This window comes from Callionymus lyra, chromosome 13 (assembly GCF_982586985.1).
Source record: "Callionymus lyra chromosome 13, fCalLyr1.hap1.1, whole genome shotgun sequence".
Lineage (NCBI taxonomy): Eukaryota > Metazoa > Chordata > Actinopteri > Syngnathiformes > Callionymidae > Callionymus > Callionymus lyra.
Window position 1 is genome coordinate 6,082,462 of NC_141830.1, and position 18,655 is coordinate 6,101,116.

The 18,655-nt window shown below is 42.7% G+C and overlaps 14 non-coding genes and 1 pseudogene across 14 annotated transcripts; 14 read left to right on the top strand and 1 right to left on the bottom strand.

The window, feature by feature from the left end:
• The first annotated feature begins 1,911 nt into the window (after positions 1-1,911).
• Positions 1,912-1,984, top strand: trnaa-agc (transfer RNA alanine (anticodon AGC)). The gene has a single exon. It is a non-coding gene; the product is annotated as a tRNA-Ala (tRNA).
• Positions 1,985-2,576: 592 nt separating this feature from the next.
• Positions 2,577-2,649, top strand: trnaa-agc (transfer RNA alanine (anticodon AGC)). The gene has a single exon. It is a non-coding gene; the product is annotated as a tRNA-Ala (tRNA).
• Positions 2,650-4,292: 1,643 nt separating this feature from the next.
• LOC148067109 (U1 spliceosomal RNA) lies at positions 4,293-4,457 on the top strand. The gene has a single exon (XR_015713262.1). It is a non-coding gene; the product is annotated as a U1 spliceosomal RNA (small nuclear RNA).
• A 249-nt stretch (positions 4,458-4,706) lies between these two features.
• Positions 4,707-4,793, top strand: trnay-gua (transfer RNA tyrosine (anticodon GUA)). Its single transcript is given in 2 exon segments — positions 4,707-4,743; positions 4,758-4,793. It is a non-coding gene; the product is annotated as a tRNA-Tyr (tRNA).
• A 1,681-nt stretch (positions 4,794-6,474) lies between these two features.
• On the top strand, positions 6,475-6,547 carry trnaa-agc (transfer RNA alanine (anticodon AGC)). The gene has a single exon. It is a non-coding gene; the product is annotated as a tRNA-Ala (tRNA).
• A 1,229-nt stretch (positions 6,548-7,776) lies between these two features.
• Positions 7,777-7,849, top strand: trnaa-agc (transfer RNA alanine (anticodon AGC)). Its single transcript has one exon. It is a non-coding gene; the product is annotated as a tRNA-Ala (tRNA).
• A 777-nt stretch (positions 7,850-8,626) lies between these two features.
• On the top strand, positions 8,627-8,791 carry LOC148067113 (U1 spliceosomal RNA). The gene has a single exon (XR_015713263.1). It is a non-coding gene; the product is annotated as a U1 spliceosomal RNA (small nuclear RNA).
• Positions 8,792-9,042: 251 nt separating this feature from the next.
• On the top strand, positions 9,043-9,129 carry trnay-gua (transfer RNA tyrosine (anticodon GUA)). Its single transcript is given in 2 exon segments — positions 9,043-9,079; positions 9,094-9,129. It is a non-coding gene; the product is annotated as a tRNA-Tyr (tRNA).
• A 1,682-nt stretch (positions 9,130-10,811) lies between these two features.
• On the top strand, positions 10,812-10,884 carry trnaa-agc (transfer RNA alanine (anticodon AGC)). The gene has a single exon. It is a non-coding gene; the product is annotated as a tRNA-Ala (tRNA).
• Positions 10,885-11,476: 592 nt separating this feature from the next.
• Positions 11,477-11,549, top strand: trnaa-agc (transfer RNA alanine (anticodon AGC)). Its single transcript has one exon. It is a non-coding gene; the product is annotated as a tRNA-Ala (tRNA).
• A 766-nt stretch (positions 11,550-12,315) lies between these two features.
• On the top strand, positions 12,316-12,480 carry LOC148067117 (U1 spliceosomal RNA). Its single transcript, XR_015713265.1, has one exon. It is a non-coding gene; the product is annotated as a U1 spliceosomal RNA (small nuclear RNA).
• A 249-nt stretch (positions 12,481-12,729) lies between these two features.
• trnay-gua (transfer RNA tyrosine (anticodon GUA)) lies at positions 12,730-12,816 on the top strand. Its single transcript is given in 2 exon segments — positions 12,730-12,766; positions 12,781-12,816. It is a non-coding gene; the product is annotated as a tRNA-Tyr (tRNA).
• A 1,745-nt stretch (positions 12,817-14,561) lies between these two features.
• Positions 14,562-17,151, bottom strand: LOC148067119 (E3 SUMO-protein ligase ZBED1-like; annotated as a pseudogene).
• A 599-nt stretch (positions 17,152-17,750) lies between these two features.
• Positions 17,751-17,823, top strand: trnaa-agc (transfer RNA alanine (anticodon AGC)). Its single transcript has one exon. It is a non-coding gene; the product is annotated as a tRNA-Ala (tRNA).
• Positions 17,824-18,415: 592 nt separating this feature from the next.
• On the top strand, positions 18,416-18,488 carry trnaa-agc (transfer RNA alanine (anticodon AGC)). Its single transcript has one exon. It is a non-coding gene; the product is annotated as a tRNA-Ala (tRNA).
• Positions 18,489-18,655: the final 167 nt, after the last annotated feature.

The window sequence follows — 18,655 nt, forward strand, 5'->3', positions numbered from 1 at the left end:
CATAGCAAAAAAAGTCAAGATAAAATAACAATAAAAAAAATAATAATAATATAAGAAAGGGAGGGGAACTGTACATGAGATGGATTTAAAGTGACAACAGTGCAGTGTTCAGCTGTTCATGATTCTTATTGCAGTGGGGTAGAAAGAGTTTCTCAGGCGTGTGGTCCTGCATTTTGCACTCCTGTACCTGCGTCCCGAGGGCAGGAGTGTAAACAGTCCATGTTGTGGGTGGGAACTGTCCTTGATGATGGTGGCAGCTCTCCTATGGACTCTGTGGTGGTAGATGCTGTGCAGAGAGGGCAGTGGAGACCTGGTGATCCTCTCCGCTGTCTTAACCACTCTCTGCAGACGTTTGCGGTCCATGGCCGTAGAGCTGCCTTACCACGCAGTGATGCAGTTGGTCAGACTGCTCTCCACGACACAGCTGTAGAAGTTTCTGAGGATCTTTGTCGACATGCCAAACTTCCTCAGCCTCCTCAGAAAGTACAGCCGTTGCTGTGCCTTCTTGACCAGCTGTGTTGTGTTGGTGGCCCACGTTAAGTCCTCAGTGATGTGGACCCCGAGGTACTTAAAGCTGCTCACCCGCTCCACTTCAAGATCCCGGATAAACAGTGGTTGGTGAGGTCTCCTCTCCTTCCTCATGTCCACTATCATCTCCTTTGTCTTGTCTGTGTTGAGGGTGAGGTTGTTGTCCTCACACCAGGAAACCAGACTGTCCACCTCTGTCCTGTAGGCCGCTTCGTTCGCCGCGGTGATGCATCCTATCACTGCGGTGTCGTCAGCAAACTTTAGGACGGTGTTGTCTTTGTGGGAGGCGACACAGTCATGTGTGAACAGGGTGTAGAGGATGGGGCTGAGGACACATCCTTGTGGAGTGCCAACGTTTGTGATGATGCTGGCTGATGTTCTCTTGCCAATCCTGACAGTCTGGGGTCTGCCAGTCAGGAAGTCAAGGAGCCAGTCGCAGAGGGTAGGGTGGATGCCAAGTGTGGACATCTTGTGGGTCAGTTTGTAAGGGATCACCGTGTTGAAGGCGGAGCTGTAGTCCACAAAGAGTATCCTGATATAGGACTCTTTGTTTTCCAGGTGGGAAAGGGAATGGTGGAGGACAGCTGAGATGGCGTCGGTGGTGGACCTGTTGGGTCGATAAGCATACTGCAGGGGGTCCAGTGAGTCTGGGATGCTGCTCTGAATGTGAGCCAGCACCACTCTCTCGAAACACTTAATGATGATTGGAGTGAGTGCTACTGGTCTGTAGTCATTCAGGCAGGTGGGTGGGCTCTTCTTAGGGAGGGGGACGATTGTTGTAGTTTTGAAGCAGGTGGGAACGGTGCTCTGGCTTAGGGATTAGCAGACATGACAGAATACTGTAGGCGCATGCGAGAGGTAGCAGGTTCGATACCTTCATCCTCCTAAAATACTTATTTTCCAGCTGATTTATTAGTGCTGATCTCTATAAGACCAGGGTCACCAGGTTTCTGGTGAATGTAAATCCTGACCCGTAAGACAAAGACATTCAGAACCAAATTCATTTCTTGACCCTGTGGATACTTCACTTGCTACTGAACAATAAAGCTGATGAATAAGTTTGTATTACTGGCAGAAACACAAACTTTCTACTCTAGATCAAAGAACAGAAGAAGTTGCTAAACAATTTTATTGCATTAACACAAAGGAACAAGGATGTTAAGATGCTCAACAATAAGAAGGAACTGAGCAATGATTTCTGAACCAAAGAGGCTCTGTCTAAGGGTCCAGAAATGAAAACTGGGCTTTGGTGTTGTACGCCCAGTACAGGCACTGGAAACCCAGGTACGATTGAAGGCTGCTTTATCGTACCAATTTCACTGGACAAGAATACCTGAATGCAAATGTCCATGACACCATGCAGTTCAGCAACCAACCACCAGAGGGGGATTAGCTCAGATGGTAGAGCGCTCGCTTAGCATGCGAGAGGTAGCGGGATCGATGCCCGCATCCTCCAGAATACTTCCTTTTCCTGCTTATTTTAAAGTGCCGATCTCCAAAAGAATATAGGTTAGAAAGAACTTTATTGTGGAGGCCTTGTATAAGATTTTTGGCTCTCTGCTGCTACAGAAGACATTTTCGGACACGCAGACCAGGGTCACCAAGTTGCTGGTGAATCCTAACACTGTGAAGCCAAAACCCTAAGACAGAGACCGTGGGAACCAAATACATTTCTTGATCCTGTGGATACCACTTGCTACTGAACTATAAAGTACATACAAACATTTATCTTACTGGAAGGAAAACAGACTTCCTACTAAAGATCATGGAAGAGCAAAAGGTGCCAAACAGTTATATGGCTTTGACACAAATGAACAAGGATGTTAAGATGCACAAAAACTGTAAATGAACTGAGTAATAATTTCTGAACCCAAGAGGATCTGTCTTAAAGTCCATCAATTGAAACAGGGCTTTGGTCTAGTGCGCCCAGTGCATGTACCGGAAACCCAGGTGAGATAGAGGCTGCTTTATCGTATCAATTTCACCAGATAAGAACGCCTGAATGCAAATGTCCAAGACACCATGCAGTTCAGAAGTCAACCACCAGAGGGGGATTAGCTCAGATGGTAGAGCGCTCGCTTAGCATGCGAGAGGTAGCGGGATCGATGCCCGCATCCTCCAGAATACTTATTTTCTCACTTATTTAAAAGTTCTGATGTATAAAACAAGAGATTATATCTCTTCACTGGCATGGGAGCGTCTTGGAATCCCTCAGTCGGAGCTGGCAGATGTTGCGAGGGAGAAGGTCGTTTCGGGCTCTCTGTTGAAGCTGCTGCCCCCGCGACCAGGCGACGGATAAGCGGGTGAAGATGGATGGATGGATGGTGTTCTTTCAAGCAACAACTAGGACAAAACAGAGTTGTCTGTTAAAGTTGTGTTCACAAGTTTTGTTGCAATCCTGGTTTGAAACTTTGGGATCTGTGACCTTCAATAGCTCCGTTGGTAGAGCAGAGGACTGTAGTGGTCACTTCAGGCATCCTTAGGTCACTTTTCAAATCATTAACTAGGAAGTTTTTAGTTTTGCACCTCACCACCAGAGGGGGGTTAGCTCAGATGGTAGAGCGCTCACTTAGCATGTGAGAGGTATCTGATGCTGGTACAATCTTTTCATCTTGCTAAGCGAGCGCTCTACCATCTGAGCTAATCCCCCTCTGGTGGTTGGTTGCTGAACTGCATGGTGTCATGGACATTTGCGTTCAGGTATTCTTGTCCAGTGAAATTGGTACGATAAAGCAGCCTTCAATCGTACCTGGGTTTCCAGTGCCTGTACTGGGCGTACAACACCAAAGCACTCTGAGCAACATAGTATAGTATAGTTTGATTGTGAATCTCCTTAGTATGTTCCAATGTTTGTTTTAGTATTTTTTTTTAAATGTATGTAATTATCTTTTGTTTGTCACAGAACGTTTTTTTTTTTATTCATTTTTAACTAGTAACATTCAAACCTTAAGTTATTAAACAATGGTTTCCAGCCTCTTCGTCTACTTTTCGTTGTTGTTTAACAGCAGTTCTGTTGTGTTCTCTGCAGGTGAGAGGTGGTTGCACTGATTCAGTTGTGATGCATTTCTCACCTCATCCCAGAAATGTCGTACAAACAGCGAACTAGTCGGTCACGGACATTACTCCCCTGCTCAGTGACAAGACAACGGTTTAGTGACTTTAATGATATTTATTATCTAGCATGATTTCAATGTCATTGATTGAAACATGTTTGAAGGGATTCAACACTCAAGGAACCAGCGCTAGCGATGCACACTTCCATACACATCTTGTGGGAAGCCTGATGCGATGGAGGAAGCAGCTCTGGTCCGCTCTCATGCCAGTGCTGTGAGAGAGTCGGTCGGATGGTGCAGCACAAAAACTGATATACACATCACTGCAGTTCTGGAAAGTACACAGGCAAGATACTATTTTTTTTATCTATTATTATTGTATTGTTTACTATCTGTTTACTATTCCTGATTGTCACTGTCAAATTGTCCTTCATTGTCAACCTTGGCTAAGTGACTGTTGATTGTTTTTTTCCTGAGGGGGGAGGGGAGCTCCTCTATGCACTGTTCTTGCAATGCATCCTGGGTAAAGTACTTATTCTTCCTGGTAAATGTGTTTAAACGTCTTTAGTTTGTACATTTTCTCGCACATGTAATGAAGCTTTTATTCAGGAACAACATTTGATTGTATTAATACTATTATATTGTATTATTCTCCATGAGTGTGTGTGTTGTGCTCACGAGTCACTGCAGTACTGCAGGCGTGTACAACTCATACTTACCTGGCAGGGGAGATACCATGATCAAGAAGGTGGTTCACCCAGGGCGAGGCTCAGCCATTGCACTTTAGGTTGTGCTGACCCCTGCGAATTCCCCAAATGTGGGAATCTCGACTGCATAATTTCTGGTAGTGGGGGACTGCGTTCGCGCTCTCCCCTGATCTCGTTGTACAAAGAAAGCTGTTTCATGTCTTCTAAATATAACCATTTGCATTACATGCTGCTGTCAGACTTCAGGCTCACACACCAACAATCTAAAGAGGTCTTAGTTGACCAGCCTGTTATTATGGGCTTTTATTGTGAATTTTTCAACTCTGAGAACTTTATTTTTACTCAACTATTTCCTGTTTTTCTCTGAAGCGACGACTAGGACGGAAGTGATTTGTCTGTTACATCAGTGGACATTTGACCTTCGATAGCTCAGTTGGTAGAGCGGAGGACTGTAGTGGTCACATCAGACATCCTTAGGTCGCTGGTTCAAATCCGGCTCGAAGGACTTTTTCTTTCAGTTGTGCTGACCTGCGATTTTCCCAAATGTATTCATCTGGACTGCATGAAGGACAATTTGACAGTGACAATCAGGAATAGTAAACAATACAGTATTAATAGATAAAAAATAGTATCTTGCCTGGTACTTTCCAGAACTGCAGTGATGTGTATATCAGTTTTTGTGCTGCACCATCCGACCGACTCTCTCACAGCACTGGCATGAGAGCGGACCAGAGCTGCTTCCTCCATCGCATCAGGCTTCCCACAAGATGTGTATGGAAGTGTGCATCGCTAGCGCTGGTTCCTTGAGTGTTGAATCCCTTCAAACATGTATCAATCAATGACATTGAAATCATGCTAGATAATAAATATCATTCAAGTCACTAAACCGTTGTCTTGTCACTGAGCAGGGGAGTAATGTCCGTGACCGACTAGTTCGCTGTTTGTACGACATTTCTGGGATGAGGTGAGAAATGCATCACAACTGAATCAGTGCAACCACCTCTCACCTGCAGAGAACACAACAGAACTGCTGTTAAACAACAACGAAAAGTAGACGAAGAGGCTGGAAACCATTGTTTAATAACTTAAGGTTTGAATGTAACTAGTTAAAAATGAATAAAAAAAACCTGTTCTGTGACAAACAAAAGATCATTACATACATTTAAAAAAAATACTAAAACAAACATTGGAACATACTAAGGAGATTCACAATTAAACTATACATTATGAACCCATTTGTCTTATAAATTTATCCAAAAAACAACCTAAACTTTCCTTTGATAACGAAGGATAATGAGATGTTTTCAAAGCACAGTAGTGTCGCGTTTATTTGTTAAATTGATTAAAATGAAGTCAAAGAATACAGAAACATGAACTTACCTCACTCGCTCTGATGAACGTCACAAATAAACATCTTCACTCAGTAGTAAACAAATGTAGCGGAGGAAGTACATGAGTGTGGGCAGGAGGCGGGAGAACATGATTGTTGGAGGGAGTGAGTGATTGGTCAAAAGAAATACCGACAGAGGGATGTGATTGGTCGGGAGCACAGAAGTTAGAGCAAAAGTAAGAGTTAAGTGATTGGTCATTTGTTCTTAAGTTGTACTTACATTCACCTTACATTAGCAGACATGACAGAATACTGTAGGCGCATGCGAAAGGTAGCAGGTTCGATACCTTCATCCTCCTAAAATACTTATTTTCCAGCTGATTTATTAGTGCTGATGTCTATAAGACCAGGGTCACCGGGTTTCTGGTGAATGTAAATCCTAACCCGTAAGACAAAGACATTCAGAACCAAATTCATTTCTTGACCCTGTGGATACTTCACTTGCTACTGAACAATAAAGCTGATGAATAAGTTTGTATTACTGGCAGAAACACAAACTTTCTACTCTAGATCAAAGAACAGAATAAGTTGCTCAACAATTTTATTGCATTGACACAAAGGAACAAGGATGTTAAGATGCTCAACAATAAGAAGGAACTGAGCAATGATTTCTGAACCCAAGAGGCTCTGTCTAAGGGTCCAGAAATGAAAACTGGGCTTTGGTGTTGTACGCCCAGTACAGGCAATGGAAACCCAGGTACGATTGAAGGCTGCTTTATCGTACCAATTTCACTGGACAAGAATACCTGAACGCAAATGTCCATGACACCATGCAGTTCAGTAACCAACCACCAGAGGGGGATTAGCTCAGATGGTAGAGCGCTCGCTTAGCATGCGAGAGGTAGCGGGATCGATGCCCGCATCCTCCAGAATACTTATTTTCTCGCTTATTTAAAAGTTCTGATGTATAAAACAATATCAAACTACAGTTAAAACTTTGAAGCACAGGTGTCAAACCTGTCCAGCAATACACTGTGATGATTTTTGATCCAACCATTCAAGCACATATATTTAAATCAAAAGGGTGACTGAAGACTGTAACCAGTTGATTCTCAGTCAGGTGATGCAATTTAAGCCGATACTTAATTCTTTATCTCATGTTTAATTGACTAATTGTAACAAAAACCTGCATCTATGCCCTTTGGGTGTGTTTGACACCCCTGCTATGAAGTTGATGACCTTGTGAAGGCCTTGTACAAGAGTTTTGGCTCTCTGCTTCTACCGAAGACATTTTCGGACAAGCAGACCAGGGTCACCAAGTTGCTGGTGAATCCTAACACTGTGAAGCCAAAACCCTAAGACAGAGACCGTGGGAACCAAATGCATTTATTGATCCTGTGGATACCACTCGTTACTGAACTATAAAGTACATACAAACATTTATCTTACTGGAAGGAAAACAGACTTCCTACTAAAGATCATGGAAGAGCAAATGGTGCTGAAAACAAAAATTCATGTGATAACAATACTACAAAATCCGATGGCATTTTGACATGTGACGTCAAATGTATTTCCGGTTTTATTCTAAATAAAATGGTCCGGTGATTTTTTTTCCCAGATGCTATCTGATGTCGTTTTGTCTAATATCACATTGTTATCACATGCACTTCCGGTTCAATTTGCAATAAAATGGTTCGCTTATTTTTCCCAGACGCTATCTGATGTAGTTTTGTCTGGGGACTTTTATTTTGAAGGTTGACAAAGTTCGATCTGACGGAGGTTTGTCTGAGGCCGTTTGGTCTGATTCCTGACTATGTACATTCCCAAAGTTAGCAGAACTTTGTATTCTTGCTTTTTATTTTTTTTAAACGTGTTCATCTGTAAATCTTCTGCTTGAATTGTGAATTTCCGAACTCAGATAAATAAAACTATCTATCTAATGTTCTTTATAAGTAAGATGTATTAAAGCCTAAGGCTGCTTCGTCTGACGGATGTTTTTCTGAGGCTGCTTCATCTGAAGGACTGATACCTGACGATGTCCTAAAATGTACACTGTACAGGTGAGATAGAGGCTGCTTTATCGTACCAATTTCACCAGATAAGAATGCCTGAATGAAAATTTACAAGACACCATGCAGTTCAGAAGTCAACCACCAGAGGGGGATTAGCTCAGATGGTAGAGCGCTCGCTTAGCATGCGAGAGGTAGCGGGATCGATGCCCGCATCCTCCAGAATACTTATTTTCTCACTTATTTAAAAGTTCTGACGTATAAAACAAGAGATTATATCTCTTCACTGGCATGGGAGCGTCTTGGAATCCCTCAGTCGGAGCTGGCAGATGTTGCGAGGGAGAAGGTCGTTTCGGGCTCTCTGTTGAAGCTGCTGCCCCCGCGACCAGGCGACGGATAAGCGGGTGACGATGGATGGATGGATGGTGTTCTCTCAAGCAACAACTAGGACAAAACAGTTGTCTGTTAAAGTTGTGTTCACAAGTTTTGTTGCAATCCTGGTTTGAAACTTTGGGATCTGTGACCTTCAATAGCTCCGTTGGTAGAGCAGAGGACTGTAGTGGTCACTTCAGGCATCCTTAGGTCACTTTTCAAATCATTAACTAGGAAGTTTTTAGTTTTGCACCTCACCACCAGAGGGGGGTTAGCTCAGATGGTAGAGCGCTCGCTTAGCATGTGAGAGGTATCTGATGCTGGTACAATCTTTTCATCTTTTAAAGATGTGTCAACCTTGGCTAAGTGACTGTTGATTGTTGTTTTCCTGAGGGGGGAGGGGAGCTCCTCTATGCGCTGTTCTTGCAATGCATCCTGGGTAAAGTACTTATTCTTCCTGGTAAATGTGTTTAAACGTCTTTAATTTGTACATTTTCTCGCACATGTAATGAAGCTTTTATTCAGGAACAGCGTTTGATTGTATTAATACTATTATATTGTATTATTCTCCATGAGTGTGTGTGTTGTGCTCACGAGTCACTGCAGTACTGCAGGCGTGTACAACTCATACTTACCTGGCAGGGGAGATACCATGATCAAGAAGGTGGTTCACCCAGGGCGAGGCTCAGCCATTGCACTTTAGGTTGTGCTGACCCCTGCGAATTCCCCAAATGTGGGAATCTCGACTGCATAATTTCTGGTAGTGGGGGACTGCGTTCGCGCTCTCCCCTGATCTCGTTGTACAAAGAAAGCTGTTTCATGTCTTCTAAATATAACCATTTGCATTACATGCTGCTGTCACAGTCTTCAGGCTCACACACCAACAATCTAAAGAGGTCTTAGTTGACCAGCCTGTTATTATGGGCTTTTATTGTGAATTTTTCAAATCTGAGCCCTTTATTTTTACTCAACTACTTCCTGTTTTTCTCTGAAGCGACGACTAGGACGGAAGTGATTTGTCTGTTACATCAGTGGACATTTGACCTTCGATAGCTCAGTTGGTAGAGCGGAGGACTGTAGTGGTCACATCAGACATCCTTAGGTCGCTGGTTCAAATCCGGCTCGAAGGACTTTTTCTTTCAGTTGTGCTGACCTGCGATTTTCCCAAATGTGGGCTTCTGGACTGCATGAAGGACAATTTGACAGTGACAATCAGGAATAGTAAACAATACAATAATAATAGATAAAAAATAGTATCTTGCCTGTTACTTTCCAGAACTGCAGTGATGTGTATATCAGTTTTTGTGCTGCACCATCCGACCGACTCTCTCACAGCACTGGCATGAGAGCGGACCAGAGCTGCTTCCTCCATCGCATCAGGCTTCCCACAAGATGTGTATGGAAGTGTGCATCGCTAGCGCTGGTTCCTTGAGTGTTGAATCCCTTCAAACATGTATCAATCAATGACATTGAAATCATGCTAGATAATAAATATCATTCAAGTCACTAAACCGTTGTCTTGTCACTGAGCAGGGGAGTAATGTCCGTGACCGACTAGTTCGCTGTTTGTACGACATTTCTGGGATGAGGTGAGAAATGCATCACAACTGAATCAGTGCAACCACCTCTCACCTGCAGAGAACACAACAGAACTGCTGTTAAACAACAACGAAAAGTAGACGAAGAGGCTGGAAACCATTGTTTAATAACTTAAGGTTTGAATGTAACTAGTTAAAAATGAATAAAAAAAAACTGTTCTGTAACAAACAAAAGATAATTACATACATTAAAAAAAAATACTAAAACAAACATTGGAACATACTAAGGAGATTCACAATTAAACTATACATTATGAACGCATTTGTCTTATAAATTTATCCAAAAAACAACCTAAACTTTCCTTTGATAACGAAGGATAATGAAGATGTTTTCAAAGCACAGTAGTGTCGCGTTTATTTGTTAAATGGATCAAAATGAAGTCAAAGAATACAGAAACATGAACTTACCTCACTCGCTCTGATGAACGTCACAAATAAACATCTTCACTCAGTAGTAAACAAATGTAGCGGAGGAAGTACATGAGTGTGGGCAGGAGGCGGGAGAACATGATTGTTGGAGGGAGTGAGTGATTGGTCAAAAGAAATACCGACAGAGGGATGTGATTGGTCGGGAGCACAGAAGTTAGAGCAAAAGTAAGAGTTAAGTGATTGGTCATTTGTTCTTAAGTTGTACTTACGTTCACCTTACATTAGCAGACATGACAGAATACTGTAGGCGCATGCGAGAGGTAGCAGGTTCGATACCTTCATCCTCCTAAAATACTTATTTTCCAGCTGATTTATTAGTGCTGATCTCTATAAGTCCAGGGTCACCAGGTTTCTGGTGAATGTAAATCCTAACCCGTAAGACAAAGACATTCAGAACCAAATTCATTTCTTGACCCTGTGGATACTTCACTTGCTACTGAACAATAAAGCTGATGAATTAGTTTGTATTACTGGCAGAAACACAAACTTTCTACTCTAGATCAAAGAACAGAAGAAGTTGCTCAACAATTTTATTGCATTGACACAAAGGAAGAAGGATGTTAAGATGCTCAAGAATAAGAAGGAATAGGGCAATGATTTCTGAACCAAAGAGGCTCTGTCTAAGGGTCCAGAAATGAAAACAGTGCTTTGGTGTTGTACGCCCAGTACAGGCACTGGAAACCCAGGTACGATTGAAGGCTGCTTTATCGTACCAATTTCACTGGACAAGAATACCTGAACGCAAATGTCCATGACACCATGCAGTTCAGCAACCAACCACCAGAGGGGGATTAGCTCAGATGGTAGAGCGCTCGCTTAGCATGCGAGAGGTAGCGGGATCGATGCCCGCATCCTCCAGAATACTTCCTTTTCCTGCTTATTTTAAAGTGCCGATCTCCAAAAGAATATAGGTTAGAAAGAACTTTATTGTGAAGGCCTTGTACAAGATTTTTGGCTCTCTGCTGCTACAGAAGACATTTTCGGACACGCAGACCAGGGTCACCAAGTTGCTGGTGAATCCTAACACTGTGAAGCCAAAACCCTAAGACAGAGACCGTGGGAACCAAATACATTTCTTGATCCTGTTGATACCACTTGCTACTGAACTATAAAGTACATACAAACATTTATCTTACTGGAAGGAAAACAGACTTCCTACTAAAGATCATGGAAGAGCAAAAGGTGCTAAACAGTTATATGGCTTTGACACAAAGGAACAAGGATGTTAAGATGCACAAAAACTGTAAATGAACTGAGTAATAATATCTGAACCCAAGAGGATCTGTCTTAAGGTCCATCAATTTAAACAGGGCTTTGGTCTAGTGCGCCCAGTGCATGTACCGGAAACCCAGGTGAGATAGAGGCTGCTTTATCGTATCAATTTCACCAGATAAGAATGCCTGAATGAAAATGTCCAAGACACCATGCAGTTCAGAACTCAACCACCAGAGGGGGATTAGCTCAGATGGTAGAGCGCTCGCTTAGCATGCGAGAGGTAGCGGGATCGATGCCCGCATCCTCCAGAATACTTATTTTCTCACTTATTTAAAAGTTCTGACGTATAAAACAAGAGATTATATCTCTTCACTGGCATGGGAGCGTCTTGGAATCCCTCAGTCGGAGCTGGCAGATGTTGCGAGGGAGAAGGTCGTTTCGGGCTCTCTGTTGAAGCTGCTGCCCCCGCGACCAGGCGACGGATAAGCGGGTGACGATGGATGGATGGATGGTGTTCTCTCAAGCAACAACTAGGACTAAACAGTTGTCTGTTAAAGTTGTGTTCACAAGTTTTGTTGCAATCCTGGTTTGAAACTTTGGGATCTGTGACCTTCAATTGCTCAGTTGGTAGAGCAGAGGACTGTAGTGGTCACTTCAGGCATCCTTAGGTCACTTTTCAAATCATTAACTAGTTTTTAGTTTTGCACCTCACCACCAGAGGGGGGTTAGCTCAGATGGTAGAGCGCTCGCTTAGCATGTGAGAGGTATCTGATGCTGGTACAATCTTTTCATCTTTTAAAGATGTGTCAACCTTGGCTAAGTGACTGTTGTTTTCCTGAGGGGGGAGGGGAGCTCCTCTATGCACTGTTCTTGCAATGCATCCTGGGTAAAGTACTTATTCTTCCTGGTAAATGTGTTTAAACGTCTTTAGTTTGTACATTTTCTCGCACATGTAATGAAGCTTTTATTCAGGAACAGCGTTTGATTGTATTAATACTATTATATTGTATTATTCTCCATGAGTGTGTGTGTTGTGCTCACGAGTCACTGCAGTACTGCAGGCGTGTACAACTCATACTTACCTGGCAGGGGAGATACCATGATCAAGAAGGTGGTTCACCCAGGGCGAGGCTCAGCCATTGCACTTTAGGTTGTGCTGACCCCTGCGAATTCCCCAAATGTGGGAATCTCGACTGCATAATTTCTGGTAGTGGGGGACTGCGTTCGCGCTCTCCCCTGATCTCGTTGTACAAAGAAAGCTGTTTCATGTCTTCTAAATATAACCATTTGCATTACATGCTGCTGTCAGACTTCAGGCTCACACACCAACAATCTAAAGAGGTCTTAGTTGACCAGCCTGTTATTATGGGCTTTTATTGTGAATTTTTCAACTCTTAGAACTTTATTTTTACTCAACTATTTCCTGTTTTTCTCTGAAGCGACGACTAGGACGGAAGTGATTTGTCTGTTACATCAGTGGACATTTGACCTTCGATAGCTCAGTTGGTAGAGCGGAGGACTGTAGTGGTCACATCAGACATCCTTAGGTCGCTGGTTCAAATCCGGCTCGAAGGACTTTTTCTTTCAGTTGTGCTGACCTGCGATTTTCCCAAATGTATTCATCTGGACTGCATGAAGGACAATTTGACAGTGACAATCAGGAACAGTAAACAATACAGTATTAATAGATAAAAAATGGTATCTTGCCTGTGTACTTTCCAGAACTGCAGTGATGTGTATATCAGTTTTTGTGCTGCACCATCCGACCGACTCTCTCACAGCACTGGCATGAGAGCGGACCAGAGCTGCTTCCTCCATCGCATCAGGCTTCCCACAAGATGTGTATGGAAGTGTGCATCGCTAGCGCTGGTTCCTTGAGTGTTGAATCCCTTCAAACATGTATCAATCAATGACATTGAAATCATGCTAGATAATAAATATCATTCAAGTCATTAAACCGTTGTCTTGTCACTGAGCAGGGGAGTAATGTCCGTGACCGACTAGTTCGCTGTTTGTACGACATTTCTGGGATGAGGTGAGAAATGCATCACAACTGAATCAGTGCAACCACCTCTCACCTGCAGAGAACACAACAGAACTGCTGTTAAACAACAACGAAAAGTAGACGAAGAGGCTGGAAACCATTGTTTAATAACTTAAGGTTTGAATGTAACTAGTTAAAAATGAATAAAAAAAAACTGTTCTGTAACAAACAAAAGATAATTACATACATTTAAAAAAAATACTAAAACAAACATTGGAACATACTAAGGAGATTCACAATTAAACTATACATTATGAACGCATTTGTCTTATAAATTTATCCATAAAACAACCTAAACTTTCCTTTGATAACGAAGGATAATGAAGATGTTTTCAATGCACAGTAGTGTCGCGTTTATTTGTTAAATTGATCAAAATGAAGTCAAAGAATACAGAAACATGAACTTACCTCACTCGCTCTGATGAACGTCACAAATAAACATCTTCACTCAGTAGTAAACAAATGTAGCGGAGGAAGTACATGAGTGTGGGCAGGAGGCGGGAGAACATGATTGTTGGAGGGAGTGAGTGATTGGTCAAAAGAAATACCGACAGAGGGATGTGATTGGTCGGGAGCACAGAAGTTAGAGCAAAAGTAGGAGTTAAGTGATTGGTCATTTGTTCTTAAGTTGTACTTACGTTCACCTTACATTGGCAGACATGACAGAATACTGTAGGCGCATGCGAAAGGTAGCAGGTTCGATACCTTCATCCTCCTAAAATACTTATTTTCCAGCTGATTTATTAGTGCTGATCTCTATAAGACCAGGGTCACCAGGTTTCTGGTGAATGTAAATCCTAACCCGTAAGATAAAGACATTCAGAACCAAATTCATTTCTTGACCCTGTGGATACTTCACTTGCTACTAGGGCTGCCACAAACGATTATTTTGATAGTCGACTAGTCACCGACTATTTTTTTCGATTAGTCGACTAATCGGATAATGCGTAAATTTAATGCATAACATACATCTTATCGCACCAGCATGCAGCTGCTCTTATACAACAATCATTAGCTTTCAGCTTTAAGTGTTTAAGGTATATGCTAACTAAAAATGAAGACAATTAAAATGATAGTTCGTTAAAGCTTTAATGAAATATGTTTGTAACAAACAATTATTTAACTGTGTAGACAGTGCAAACAGGAACAGCTGAGTAAAAGGATAAGGCATTGGCCTTAACAACACAAAAATAAATAGGCCTACTTAAGGCTTAAAAAAGTGCATTTTTTGCTCAGTGCATTCAACTTTCCTACACTCTAACTATATAATCCAAAACTACACAATGCTCTTGTTCATAGCCAGGAAAGTTAGCATTTCTACACGTTTAGGCGAAAGGCTTGCTCTCTTTTGAGAGCAGATGTTCCCTGCTGCTGAGAAAATCCGCTCAGACGGGGTGGAGGTTGCAGGGATGCACAGAAAGGATTTTGCTAGCTTTGACAGCGTGGGGAAACGCCCCTCATTTTCACTCCACCATTTCAGAGGATCATCCTTTTTAGAGAGTGTGGCCTCTCCAAAGTACATCCGAACTTCACTGATCACAACTTGGATCTTGCGGTCCTCCTCAGATTCTCCTTCATTTTCACTCAAACTGTCTGTGTCAGACTGAAGGAGGGTTTCCAGAGCACTCTTTCTGCCTGAACCATTGGCCCTCTGCAGTTTTGCATCCTGTGTCCCAGTCGTTTTTCTTTCTTGTACAGCAAGCACTTCAACATACTCCTGCAATCTGTTGCCATCTTCAGGAGTCAAAAACTTCAGTTTTCTGTATCTGGGGTCCAAGGCCGCTGCAAGAATAACTGGATTTTCTTTGTCGGCTGAGATAGTGCAAACACTGCCCCATCTCTGTGTTATCCCTTTTTCTGCACTGGTAATGAAAGATTTCCCTGAGCTTGTCTGGAATTGGCTTTGGTGTACAGCCCGTGTCAGCCCTCTGACCACCTATGGAAGACCTGAAATGGTTGTGTACTGCTGTCCACTAAGGTAAACAGTAGCGGTCTCAAAAGGCGCCAACCCTTCCTTCAGTTCTTGAAGCAGTTCCCACTGCTCTGGCTTCAAGTCGAAGTAGTGTTTCCCCCTTTGAGTGACCTCGGGATCGGAGAGAGTGGCAGTGAGTGGCCAGCGTTGTTCGAGGAGTCTCTCTATCATATGGAATGTACTGTTCCATCTTGTACTGACATCCTGGACCAGTGCATTTTTCTTAACATTCATTTGCTCCTGTTTCATCTTTACCTTTGTACTAGCCAGCTCGCTTCTCTTAAAGTGCTCGACTAGCTGCCTAGCAGCACCTAGTGCTCTGCTGATGGTGTTTTCTTTGAGTGCAGTGTTGACTATTAGCTGGAGTGTGTGTCCAGCACAGCGGATAGAGGCCAATCCATGTTTTTCTTCAAGCAGTCGCATTGCTGCCACCATGTTGGAACCACTGTCATGAACTACTGCTTTTATTTTTCTGGGCAAAATGTCAAACTTTGCTAAAACCTCTTCCATCCATGTCATTATATTTGCACCAGTATGCCTCTCCTCAAGAGGCATGGTGGAAAGATTGAAGGTCTTCATCTTCCAATCTTCAGTCAGGAAATGGCAAGACACACCAAGGTAAGCCTCTGTTGCACGACTGGTCCACACATCAGCAGTCAGAGTGAGGGAACTTTTGATGCCTCTGAGGGTCTCCTTTACCTTAAAGACATGAGATGATTTGGAAGAATAGTAAGCATTAGGAAGAAAATTCTCTTTTTTATCTTTTTTCATAACAATATTTGTCAGTTTATGCATCAAGCTTTACATTTATTTATTAATTCAATAATTCAGTTATCAAATACAGGCAAGTAGGTTAAATAATAAACGTGTGTGTGTGAGTGAGTGAGTGAGTGTGTGAGTGTGTGTGTGTGTGTGTGTGTGTGTGTGTGTGTGTGTGTGTGTGTGTGTGTGTGTGTGTGTGTGTGTGTGTGTGTGTGTGTGTGTGTGTGTGTGTGTGTGTGTGTGTGTGTGTGTGTGTGTGTGAGTGAGTGAGTGAGTGAGTGAGTGAGTGAGTGTGTGTGTGTGTGTGTGTGAGAGAGAGAGAGAGAGTGTGTGAGTGAGGGGGAGAGAGTGAGTGAGAGATCTATGAACTTTTAGGCTAATTATTAAATCATTTATTTATTTTACTGTGTTATTGTTACTTTGGCAATATTGTTTTATTACATTCATACCAATAAATCACATTGAAATTGAGAGAGAAAGAGAGACTGACCTTCTCAAAGGTTGCATGATATTTCTTCTCCATCAGTGTGGTGAAGTGGGATCTGCCTGGTAGGTAGTTGTCATGATAATCCGGGTTGAACTGTTTAATCATCTCTTTAAACCCGTCATCATCCACCATGGACAGTGGTCTCATATCCGTGACCAACATGTTCAGTATGGACCCAGTCAGGACATTTGCTTGCTGAGGAGTACATGTAGCTTTGTGACATAGGCGTCCATTGAAGAGGAACGTACTCTCTTGGCACTGAAACATAACGTTAGAAAACATTTGCGTTAACACGTTTCCTATTCAAAACACATCACTGTTATAACGTTACAAAAAACACATGAAATATGTGCTGCTAAGGCTAATGAATCAAATCGTCATCGCTAATGTCAACGTTTACAGCTAGTATCAATATAAATTAGCGCTGTTTACGCTAATGTTAGCAGCTATTTAGCCAGTTCGCTTACCTAGACGACTGTCCCTCTTCATCGTCGTTGTGTGCATCCTTTTCAGGTGCTCGTGCATCGCACGTGTGCTGCCGTGAAAGGCAAGTTCTGCCTTGCAGATATTGCATTGCACACATTTTTCTTTGTTTTTTTTAAAATGCTCCCAAACTTTTGAGCTCCGCTGCCGCCGGGTAGCCATGATAGCCTACCAGAGCCTGTCTGATAATTCCGGTGACATCACGGTTGACGCAGATTACCACTACTGCGCTGCGCAAGTGTGTCAAGGACAGAAAGGCAGATGCAGCAGTGGAGGATGCCGCAGCAGTTTAGGGAGAAAAAACTAAGTAAAAAAAAAAAAACGACGCGTCGTCTATTAAATTAGTTGTCGACTATTTTAATAGTCGACGTAGTCGTGACTAGTCGACTAATCGTGGCAGCCTTACTGGCTACTGAACTATAAAGCTGATGAATTAGTTTGTATTACTGGCAGAAACACAAACTTTCTACTCTAGATCAAAGAACAGAATAAGTTGCTCAACAATTTTATTGCATTAACACAAAGGAACAAGGATGTTAAGATGCTCAACAATAAGAAGGAACTGAGCAATGATTTCTGAACCAAAGAGGCTCTGTCTAAGGGTCCAGAAATGAAAACAGTGCTTTGGTGTTGTACGCCCAGTACAGGCACTGGAAACCCAGGTACGATTGAAGGCTGCTTTATCGTACCAATTTCACTGGACAAGAATACCTGAACGCAAATGTCCATGACACCATGCAGTTCAGCAACCAACCACCAGAGGGGGATTAGCTCAGATGGTAGAGCGCTCGCTTAGCATGCGAGAGGTAGCGGGATCGATGCCCGCATCCTCCAGAATACTTCCTTTTCCTGCTTATTTTAAAGTGCCGATCTCCAAAAGAATATAGGTTAGAAAGAACTTTATTGTGGAGGCCTTGTATAAGATTTTTGGCTCTCTGCTGCTACAGAAGACATTTTCGGACACGCAGACCAGGGTCACCAAGTTGCTGGTGAATCCTAACACTGTGAAGCCAAAACCCTAAGACAGAGACCGTGGGAACCAAATGCATTTCTTGATCCTGTGGATACCACTTGTTACTAAACTATAAAGTACATACAAATATTTATCTTTCTGGAAGGAAAACATACTTCCTACTAAAGATCATGGAAGAGCAAAAGGTGCTAAACAGTTATATGGCTTTGACACAAAGGAACAAGGATGTTAAGATGCACAAAAACTGTAAATGAACTGAGTAATAATTTCTGAACCCAAGAGGATCTGTCTTAAGGTCCATCAATTGAAACAGGGCTTTGGTCTAGTGCGCCCAGTGCATGTACCGGAAACCCAGGTGAGATAGAGGCTGCTTTATCGTATCCATTTCACCAGATAAGAATGCCTGAATGAAAATGTCCAAGACACCATGCAGTTCAGAAATCAACCACCAGAGGGGGATTAGCTCAGATGGTAGAGCGCTCGCTTAGCATGCGAGAGGTAGCGGGATCGATGCCCGCATCCTCCAGAATACTTATTTTCTCACTTATTTAAAAGTTCTGACGTATAAAACAAGAGATTATACCTCTTCACTGGCATGGGAGCGTCTTGGAATCCCTCAGTCGGAGCTGGCAGATGTTGCGAGGGAGAAGGTCGTTTCGGGCTCTCTGTTGAAGCTGCTGCCCCCGCGACCAG